Source organism: Piliocolobus tephrosceles, chromosome 13 (genome assembly GCF_002776525.5).
Source record: "Piliocolobus tephrosceles isolate RC106 chromosome 13, ASM277652v3, whole genome shotgun sequence".
Classification (NCBI taxonomy): Eukaryota; Metazoa; Chordata; class Mammalia; order Primates; family Cercopithecidae; genus Piliocolobus; species Piliocolobus tephrosceles.
Window position 1 is genome coordinate 103,450,782 of NC_045446.1, and position 7,427 is coordinate 103,458,208.

Sequence of the window (7,427 nt, forward strand, 5' to 3'; positions counted from 1 at the left end):
AAGTACCTGCTCAGCAGGCTCCAGAACACCCGCAGCTGACTCCCATACCTTCTCTGCTGTTTCATGAGCATCCTCTGTGGTGATTCAGTTTAATGCAGACCTCTCCAAAATGCATCTGGACTCGCACCCCAGCTCCTCTTCCACAGCTTTTCCTTGACCCTGCACGTCCCTTTTTTCCTAATTAGCTTCGGCTTACCTTAGTTTTCACTGAAGTCTGCCCTGCCAGAGTCCTGGAGTACAGTGTATTTGTACACTAGAGTTTTTCTCGGTGTTTATTGACATTAATTTCTAGGAGGCCATGTGAGTGGGGATGATAATGAATCACTCTGGGTACTTTTCCACAGAGAATGAGCCCAGGGACCACCATGGGGGCTGGGCTGATGCAGACGTGGAGCTCCCTGAAATGTAATCAGGGGATGCTTTACAGTACTTTAGGGAAGTGAGGACTCACAGGAGAGACGTCTATTTCTGTCATCCTGCCTTTTTGTCTCACTCTGAAGGTTAGGAGTAACCATCAACACCCATGGAGACCAGATGGGAGAAGCCCTCCCTGCTCCCAGCTGCTCACCTTAAAGGACCCGCCCCCTGCAGGGCCAAGACCAGAGTGAGGCAGGAGCCGGCCTGCCTTTGTGTGACCCTGAGAGTGATGCTTCCTTAAATTCTGCACTGAGGCACATCACCTGCCTCGCCCTAGTCCCAGCCCTGCTGTCCCGGGCCTTCTTTGACCAGACCCACCCTAAGGGCAGAATTTGCATTGTTGATGTCCTGTGCCTACCCAGACCTGTCTCTCTCTCTAGATCATGAAATTCCCAAGGTCCCTGAGCCCACTTCCAGAGGCTGCACAGGTGCCACTGCTGGGCATACCCCTAAGCAGGATGGAGTGTCTGCACGGCTGTGCAGACGGCCCTTAGCAGACGGCCCTGGCTGAGGGTGTGGGAAGAAAAGGTGGCCAGAAGCCTACTCTCTTCATCAGCCGAGCTCCAGGACAGAATCTAAAACTTCAAGAATTCAAAATTTGGATCTGACCTTTCATAATTTTATATGGTCTTTTTTTTTTTTTTTTTGAGACGGAGTCTCGCTCTGTCACCCAGGCTGGAGTACAGTGGCTGGCTCTCAGCTCACTGCAAGCTCCGCCTCCCAGGTTCACGCCATTCTCCTGGCTCAGCCTCCCGAGTAGCTAGGACTACAGGCACCGGCCACCTCGCCCGGCTAGTTTTTTGTATTTTTTAGTAGAGACGGGGTTTCACCGTGTTCACCAGGATGGTCTCGATCTCCTGACCTCGTGATCCACCCGTCTTGGCCTCCCAAAGTGCTGGGATTACAGGCTTGAGCCACCGCGCCCGGCCTTATATGGTCTATTTTTTATGGTAAGAAGATAGAACGTTTTTAGTTTAACAATGTGTTAGGGTGACGTACTACTTTGAACTATTTATATGGGCCTGTATCCACACTCTTGTCTGGACCTCACAAATGTGAGCCTGGAGGAGTCTTGAGAGAAGATGACCTAAACTTCAGAAGACTCTGTGGAGAAATGACCCCTCCACACACACCTACTACTAGAGGTCTCTGTTTCTTGTATAGGACCATTGCAATTAATTCTTTGTCCTGATTTATGATCCTGCCTGCCAGGTAAAGTGTCAAGGTGGTATGTGAGCATGTGTATGAGGGCATAGGCTTAACACGGTCATTCATGAAGGATGAGGCCATTTTTGCTGAGGATGCAGCATGGTCGTTGGCATGAGAATTTCCCCGACAGTGGACAATTTCATTGTCCATGAAGGAGGCAGCTAAACGGGGTGGGGCCCTGCATGTGGAAAGTGGCTGGAATCAGATCTGCCTCTCTCACAATTAGGGGAGAAGCTCTGCAGAGTCTTACCTCAGTGTCCTTACACTTCCTCCCTTCAGCTGAGCACAGTGACTCACACCTGTAATCCCAGCACATTGGGAGGCCGAGGCAAGCGGATCATTTGAGGTCAGAAGTTCGAGTCCCTCCCTTTCTCTGCTTCCTTCAGGCCCTTCAAGCTTCCCACAAAATCAACACACATGTGTGCACATGGATCCTGTGATCTCTCAGAGCCTCCCAACCCCCCCAGGTTTTCCACTCTCCTGCTACCTTCCGCCACCAGTTTTGACCCATTAGGATTGACGTGATGCAAAACGAGGCCCACCTTTCGGTGGCCCCAGGGACAGTACAATGTCAACAAAACATGGGCTGTACAGCCTTAGACACACATGCAGGCATAACATATATGCAAGATCATCTTCAGCTGCAAGGTTCTGAGTCCCAAGTCTCAGCCCCCACCCAGGCCCATCCAGCCCCAGGCGTGCTAGGCCATAAAAGTCATTTCTGGATTGTGTTCGTTATCAGGAGCAGGTGTGACAGACAAGCCCGGCGGCTGGAGCCCTTTCTTCTGGGATCCTCCTTGGTAACACACCCTGTCAGGCCTATCACGTGCCGCTGGGTTTGGAGATTCTTGGACCCCACCTGCCTGCCAATGGTTCTGCTAGCCCAAAACTTTGTTCACTGTCCCACCTCATGCGTGGGAAAAGGCTGGTGGGTGGTGGGGACACTCTGGCCCCTGATAGTTGGGAAAGAGTTGGTCTAAATCCACTCCTCCCAGCCTCACCTTCGCCCTCCACCACCTACCTGGGTCCCTCCAGAAAACCTTGCAAGGTCTGACTTTCTGCCTGGGCCTCAGCAGTCCTCTCAACTGTTCCAGCCCCCTCCTGGATCCGCTATACAAACACAGGCTCACTGCCAAGATGTGGGAACAATAAATCTTCCCTCATTCTTTTATTCATGTCCTCACCTCTGCAGAGAGTGCTGAGAAAAAACAAACCTCACAAAATCCCTGTGGGCTCTGGCAGTCTGGCAGTCTCTTCTTTGCTCCTCTCTGACGATCTTTGGAAGACAGAGGCCAGGAGAAGCCCATCCAGCTCCTGTAGGGGCGGCAGGCCCTTCTCCTCCTCCTCCTGAGTGGGCTCAACCACTCGAAGCCAGCACCTGTAACATGCTGAGCCCGCACCAGGTTCTGGGGACCAGAAATCAGAGTGACCTGGGGAAACTGGGACATTGACATGCATGGCTTGCCGGAGTAACATTACACCTGCCTCACCTTCCTAGCCTCCTGCAAATTGCCAGAGAGCTTCTGGGCCTGGGAGGGCCAGGCTGTTCGCTCAAAACATTAGGTGAGGTGAGGGAGGGCTGCCCTGGCTGCCAGCTCAGAAGCTACCACAGGGAAGAAGTGGCAACCAGAGCAGCTGCGGGCCCTGAGGAAGGAGGGGCTGTCTCCGTAAGGGCCTCAAGGGCAAGGCAGCGTCTGCTGGTGTCACAGCCTTTGCAAAACAGTTCAGACCTTGAGAATTCCCAGGACCTTTCTCCTCCAACTCCGGGCAACAGGGAGTGTTTCCATTAAGCTCAATCAAACTGAGGAAGGATAGTAGGAGTGGGGGGTGCACCGAATTTTGCAGAACGCCATTTATACAGAAGAGAGGCACTGGACTTAGGGTGAGCCACTGCCCTAGTTTATCCAGAACTGAAAAGTTTCCCAGGACATAAGTCTTTCAGTGCTAAAACCAGGACAGTCCTGGGCCAACTGGGAAGATGTGTCAGCCTAATAGAGGGGCTGTGGGAAAACTGGTCCTCCCTCCCTGAGCCTGGCACATGGCTGAGTCCAGAGCAGGGCATGGATCCCAGATGTCTTCTACTGGTTCTGCTAACCCACAGCTTTGCTCACTATTCTAGGCATGAAGAAAGGCTGGAGGAAGGAGTGGGTCCTCATGGCCAGCTTAGGAGCTGTCAAGGAAAACAGAAAGAAGGAAAGCATTCACCGTCTGCGGTAGAGAGGAAATTCCTTTGGCTGCCTTTGGGGAGCTGGGGCCCATAAGGCTTCAGACGGAGTCTGGGGTATCAGAAAGTGAGTTGGGGAGCACCTAAAAAACTGCCAGGTTGAGGGGCTCAACTTTTCCTTGAATCCTTGCCCAGGGTACAAATGCTGCGTACAGCAACATGGCGAAAGCTGCCTTCCAAGTCTTTTACCCAGTTTCTATTGCTCCCATGGACGCAGAGAGCTCCCAGGCACAGCAGCCTGGCAGTGTTGTGAAGCCACAGCAAGCTGACTTCTATAGATCTGTCCCAGGGAACAGGCTCCTCCTAAAGGTTATCCAAACTGGAAGTGGTGCGCACACATCTCAAGAGGCAAAAGAAGTTTGAGTGAAAGCTGGTCTGACAAGGCAGATCCTGTGGAGACCATCTCGCCAGACTTCTAAGTTGACAGATGAGAGACCAACATCCAGAGAGACTGAGTCACCTGCTGGAGAACACATTCCCACGTGGGATGCGATGGAACTCTGCATCTAGAACCATTGTTTCCTACTATCAGATGCTATAGCCAGAGGTTCCTTGGAAGGGAGAAAGCTCCAAGATGAGCCCAGCCCTTTGCAAGTCTCTGCCTTCCTGGAGCCCACGTGCTGTTCCGGGAGATGCTAAGTAGCAAGGGCTCTGTGCCTCTGCAGCCACGACTTCTCTCTCCATTCTGTTTGATTCCCCAGCTTGGTTCCCTCCAGCACCACCTCCAGGTGAAAACCTCCACAAATCCACCTGGAGTGCTCCATGCTGGGGAGACCCCTGCTTGGCCTCTCTCTTTCCCAGCCTTGAATGTGTGAGAAAGACCAGTCTCAGCCCTCAAGAGTAGGAAGCTGCTGCCTACCTATTTCCTTATGAACCTGCCTAGGGATGGAGGGATTTAACACAGAGTTGAAAGAGTCATTAACAACACCCGGCTCTGATCAGTTTAGCGGGACACAGAGTCCTGAGGGTGGGGCACACCCTGAGTGTTTGCTGTGGCATGTCTATGGGGGAGGTAGAGACAGGGCTCAGACCCAGGATGCTGGACTGGAAAGTGGGAGCAGGTGAAAGCAGGTTTTCCTTTGAGTAGCCATGGAACAGCAAGAGGGTCCTGAGAGCATGGCCAGGAGACAGCGGAGGAGAGAGGAGAGAAGAAGCATCAGAGGGACTTGGGAAAACATCTGACAGCTACCAAACCGGCTCTAGGCATTTATAGCATTTCCAGTTTTGTCCTATTGTGGGTGAGCCAAGCACCTCCTAAAAGAAAATATAAGAAAGAGCCTGAGAACTGTTCCTGAGGAATGGCAGGGCCGCCCCTTGTTCCCAGAAACCCTTTTAGGAAAAGCACGACTCCACAGAAGGTGTCAGGAGGGGAGAACCTGCATCTGATGTTAGAGGGATACTGAACCCTCTAGAGTCCTTGAGACCCTACAAGCATACAGAAGAAGAGGGAAGGGATCTGCACCCATCGTGGCAGCCAGGAATGACCCTCTTGGAACATCTCAGGAGGCTGGAAATCTCTGCCCAAGCAGGTGTGATGCTGAATCCTACTGGAGGAAGGCAGAGGTTTCGCACATACAGCATTGCTCTGACTTCTATAACAATAGGCTCTTGGAACTCACTGAGCAATTACTACCTCCCCACTCAGCTCTGCGCCTGGCTGGCTACTAGTAATTTATTGCAAATAAGTCATTTCTCCAATAAGACAGTCGGCTTTTCTACCTCCAAATTCCCTACAGAGCTTAAGAGCGCTAGGAACCCAGCTGGTCCTCATTAAAGCCCTTCTGAACCCGAATCTTCCCAACCTTCCTGGCCCCACCTCCACCCCTTCATTCCAGGAGCAGGCTCAGGGGAACAGAGCTGGCCAGGCCACTCGCTTCCTTTCCCTTTCCAAAGAGCTGGACTGGCAGATGCTAACAAGGACAGTGAGAGCTTCTGCATCCGCAGATCCGACTGCCTGGCCAAAGAGTACAGGAGCTTCTGTACAGGTAAGCAAGGAATCATTATTAGCAAATTCTCTAATTAGGGTACCCTTTATAGCTCTCCTATAGGAGATATTAATTTGTAAGTTTTAGTCAGACCATGAATCTCAGGGAGAACTGGGAATTTCTAAGAATACTTCCTGAGAAGGGTCTTTGGCAGGAGCCTCTTAAATTCCTGGGTTTTGGTTCCTTCATCTATAAAAAAGTAGGTGTGGGAGGCCAGGTGTAGTGGCTTACAGCTGGAATCCCAGCACTTTGGGAGACCAAGGCAGGTGGATCACTTGTGGCCAGGATTTCGAGACCAGCCTGGCCAACATGGCAAAACCCTATCTGTACTAAAAAAAGAAAAGTACAAAAAAAATTAGCCAGACTTGGTGGTGCACACCTGTCGTCCCAGTCACTCAGGAGGCTGAGGCACGAGAATCGCTTGAACCTGGGAGGTGGAAGTTGCAGTGAGCCAAGATTGTGCCACTGCACTGTAGCCCAGCTGACAGAGTAACACTCTGTCCAAAAAAAACAAAACAAAACAAAACAAAAAAACATGTAGGTGTGCCAATGCATCACTGTAAGCAGGTGACTTACACCAGGTGACCTGAGCAAGTACCTTCCAATTCTGTTCTGCTGTGCAATACTGGACCATCTCACTCATCCATGTGCATGACAGTGATGTGGATTTAGAGTAAAAAGACCCACGGTTGACATCCTGGCTTTGGTGCTTACCAGCTGGGTGGTCTTGGGGGAGTCACTTAATCTCTCTGAATTTTCTTATCTGGAAAATGAGGACAATAATAATATCTGCACCATATAGATGTTGTGAGCTCCCACATATGAGCATGTTTTCTAAACTGAAAAACACTATTCAAATGTTAGTGATTATTGAAAGACCTTGATGGCTGTAATTTTTTTAAACTTCCCTTTAAATATGCAAATGATTATGATTGACATCAGAAACACACAAAAAAAATCACAGCTGCTGGATTTGCTGTTAACTTATCCCCTGCCCAGGGGGATCCACTACCCCATCAGTGCCTCCTGAGACAGGGACTTAAGGGAGCTGGGCAGTAAATGTTGATCTCAGGGTAAAGGCTGAAGGTTTGACCTCCAGGGACACAGGGCGAGGCTATTTTGCCATTCAGCAGAACTTCTCTCAGGTTGCTTCTACAATTTGACAGCAGACTCCCAGCAACTATTTCCCTGGTTAATAAACTGGCAGTAAATTGAAACCTTCATTTTTTAGTGCACTTCATGTAAAGGGAGCAGACCCTCTAGAAATGAGTAATCATTTGTACAACTCCTCACAAAATATGCTGATAAACTCACAAAGTTCTGTTATTGCTAAACACTGATTGCATTTCTTTGGGTAAGCACCATAAAAAAATTCGCTGCAGTTTTTAGAAACAAGATGCCAATTACATTTTAAGTGCTAGAGAGGAGACAGTAGGGGAGAGGCTTAACCAAGGAAATGCTAACTGGGCATAAACTCTGAAAGAGAGGCCAAGTCAAAAGGCCCAGTTCCAAAACAAGAGCTAAGAAGGAGAGATGGGGCCAGGTGCAGTGGCTTACACCTGTAATACCAGCACTTTGGGAGGGCGAGGCAG